We start from the raw sequence: 3,812 nt of genomic DNA, 5'->3' as shown, positions 1-3,812 counted from the left end.
ACGCCCTTGATCGGGATGGCAGGGTATTCCCCAACAAGGCGGAGCGGGTCAAGGCCGAGCTGTGGGTAAGTCTTCCTCACACTACATTGCTCAATACATCGCATTCACTAGACATTCTTGAAATAATGACTGCATACATCATGTCTATATGCAGGACTTCTTCAGATGGCAGGAGGGATCCGAGGCCAGGGTGGCTGCTGTGGCTCACGAAGCCGCCAAGAAACTCGTGAAGGACATGCACTATGAGACGCGCGTCCAGGCCATCATTGACTACTACGCTAGCTACATAAGGATGAGGATCACTAAAATTGAGGCAAGAACTATGAAGCTGACCCAGGATCAATACTTGCAGGTAAATATAGAACATTAGTACTTATTTGTTTGATATTAATTACACTTAATTTCATCTTCTTATATGTCATACACTTCATGATGTAGGTGCCTCTGTGGTGGTGCACCCAGCATCGCCAGTGCTAGGAACACATGGTGGACAAGTGGTGTGACCCCAAGTGGGAGGAGACGCACAATGCTTGTCGTGGCCGGCGGTTGCTGATGCCAGGTGCACCACACCATCAAGGGAGCCTCAGCCTCGACCAATACGCGACTAGATGGGTACATGAATTCATTTCTTTATTATAACACTCAATTTTGCATAATTTCTACTCAGTTTGCTTTTTCTCACAGTCGTCGTCACATGGTGGCCAACCTTGCTCCCAGTTCAAGGCATGGGCTTTGTCCCACAAGGGAAAGGCGACGTCGACATCGACTACAACCCGAAGGACCCACCCTCATCGTACAACAATGCGACCATCCACAGCCGCCTCAATGAATACACAATGATGGCAAGGGAGGTCCATGGGCATAGTATGATCCGAGCTCCCAGGATCTTGATGGAGAAGTCATCATGAGGGTGGGAGGAGGCAAGAAGCATGGCCGATACTGGATTGGCGATAGCACAATCGACATGGCCAGTACTCCCACACTCACCCAGATTCGTGCAAGGAGCACGAGCTCGACCCCGACGATACGCCCAAGGCCGGACACTGCACGCTTCCAGATGGAGGCACTCGAGGAAATATTGTAGGACCAAGTGGAAGCGGAAATGAAGTGTTGGTAGGAGTTGGAGGCGAGGATGGAGCAGATGTTTCAGCAGAGGCTGGAGGCCGAGCGGCAGAGGATGGAGGATGAACAACGGCTGAGGATGGAGCAGATGTTCTAGTACATGTAGGGTTTTGCATCGAGTATGGGTCAACCTTTGCCACCGCCACCGATGCTATTCCCTCCACCTCAACCACCCACAGCTACTCTTGTGAGTCACTTGACACCTTATACTGCAGATTGAATACTTTGACTTAGAGAACTTGTTTCTGTTGTAAATGCCCAAATGCCAAATGATATGTTACTCAAAGTGAAATATGCTAATGATATGTTAGCTCTAAATGTTTGCTCAAAATGATATGTTAGCTCAAAATGATATGTTAGCTCAAAATGTTAGCTCAAAATGATATGTTAGCTCAGAATGATATGTTAGCTCTAAATGTTATCTCAAAATGATATGTTAGCTCTAAATGTTAGCTCAAAATGATATGTTAGCTCAATCTTATCTCACACATGCAATCTCTTCTCCTTTGTGCAGAATCAATCGGCGGCATCGAATAATCACCCTAAGACCCGGATTTGTTGCAGTGGTTCCCAGGGCCTCCGCAGTGACTAGTTGTGACTTAGTTGTGACTTACTTGTTACTTGCCTTTGCATTTGTGGCTTACTTGACGCTTATTGTGAATTATGCATGTGATGGTTATTGTGAATTATGCCTGTGATGCTTATTGTGAATTATGCCTGTGACATTTGTTTGAGTGGGGGGTTCGTTATACGTGACCGAACCAAAAAACTCGGCAAAGAAGCCAAATCTGTCATTTTGGGCAAAGCTTTGCCGAGTGTTTGTACTAGACACTCAGCAAAGCAACCATAAAATCTTTCATATACGCAGTACTTTGCCGAGTGTTTGTCCATGACACTTGGCAAAGAGAAGTACTTTGCCGAGTGTACTGGAGTTAACACTCGGCAAAGATTAAAATATTGCCGAGTGCTGTTTAGCTTAACACTCAGTGAAGTTTAAAATATTACCGAGTGTTTTCTTTGTAACACTCTGCAAAGTTTAGATTTTTGCCGAGTGTTTTCCAGTTAGGACACTCGGCAAAGCTTAGAATTTTGCCGAGTGTTTTTCCGTCGTGGCACTCGGCGAAGCCTCCGTCAGCATCTTCTCGCGTCTCCATCACTTTTTTTTGCCGAGTGTCAACCTAGCACTCGGCAAAGCTTTTGCCGAGTGCCTAAAAAAACACTCGGTAAAGAAACTTTGCGGTTAAAATCGATGCCGAGTATTGGTTGCCGAGTGTTACACTCGGCAAAGCTTTTGCCAAGTGTTTTTGGGCTTTGTTGAGTGCCCTTGGCACTTGGCAAACATCCTGTTTCCATAGTGTATATCCAGCAATTGAAGCCAAATAAAAGGGAGTAAATCTTCTGTAACTACCCAAAGATGGAACTTAGGACTTGGCAAATGGAGAAACATTGAAGGATGCAAAATAAAGGAGAGAAAAATAACTCCAGAGAATTGAGGAAGGTATGATAGGTGTAAGGCTGACCATCCAGTATCCATCCCATACTCGCTTCCAGCAATGTTAGGGAGTAAATCTTCTGTAAGTATCCTCCTCAGTTGCTTGTTTCAAGATTGTTAGCTAGGTTTGTTAGGATGGGGATTATCGTTTAGGGTTTAAGTTTGTGTTAGGTGGTTTGTTTGTTAGCTTGAACGGGGGCACAAGAGTCAACCGGCATAATATATACCGTGGTTGTAATCCGGAACATCAAGCAATCAAGTTTGTTATCCACAACTATGTGCTCGAGTTACATCTGTTAAGCTCCGGGGATGAAGGGCTTAACATTAGTTAACCACAGACTTACGTTTCTACTGCAGATAAAATTGCTCTTAGTGGTATGAATTTCACTCCAGCTATTGTTGAAGTGCGTCAAAAGCCATCTAAAAAAAATACTAACCACCACAATTAGGTTAGCTATGAAAAACAGGTTAATACAGAACAGAAAATTCTCTCTGAATTTTAATGACTGTCTCCCTCCCGGTCTGTGAGTGAGGTGATCTGGAGAGAGGAGGATGTAGGTAAGAATAGCCAGGTGCATAATTATATAAAGATGATACAATCAGAACTTAGCAACAAAGTTGAACTATTGGTTTTCGAGTTTAATGGTCGAAACCAAATCGAGACAATAGTTGGGTGGTCAAAAATGGATTTTTTTCATAAATTATTAGCAATTATCAAAGATTTAGGAATTAGTCATAAATCAATTAATTGATCACAAATCTATAAGTTATGAAATCATGCTGCAAAAAATTTAGACCACAACCAAAAGAAGGGATAGCATATTACAAAACAGGCTGCTGAAGCTAGAGCAAATGTTGAGAATAAATTGCAATTTCAGTTATGTTACAACAAATGTATATAGTAACCATAACCCATCGAGGTAATCATTATATCTAAGGAAAATTTACATTGGGACATTTATAAATGGTGAATTTTACTCAAAGTGACTGTTATAGTGGAAATTGGCCAGCGGACACGTGAGAAGTGTGACTACAAGAAGGCGTGAAAAGCTTGACCACAAGGAGTCGTGAGAAGCGTGATTATAAGGAGGTGTGAGATGCGTGACTCTGCAGGAGAGTTCAATTTGTACATGTTACCTCAAAGACAGTTATGTACGATATATTCTAGGAATGTAATAGGTGAGAAAGGGTATTCACG

At 43.0% G+C, this 3,812-nt stretch overlaps 1 pseudogene; it reads left to right on the top strand.

Annotated features, from left to right (window-relative positions):
- Positions 1 to 235: 235 nt before the first annotated feature.
- On the top strand, positions 236 to 1,084 carry LOC140221818 (uncharacterized; annotated as a pseudogene).
- The last annotated feature ends 2,728 nt before the right edge of the window (positions 1,085 to 3,812 follow it).

Source organism: Setaria viridis, chromosome 2 (genome assembly GCF_005286985.2).
Source record: "Setaria viridis chromosome 2, Setaria_viridis_v4.0, whole genome shotgun sequence".
NCBI lineage: Eukaryota > Viridiplantae > Streptophyta > Magnoliopsida > Poales > Poaceae > Setaria > Setaria viridis.
This window is presented reverse-complemented; position numbering and strand designations above follow the sequence as displayed.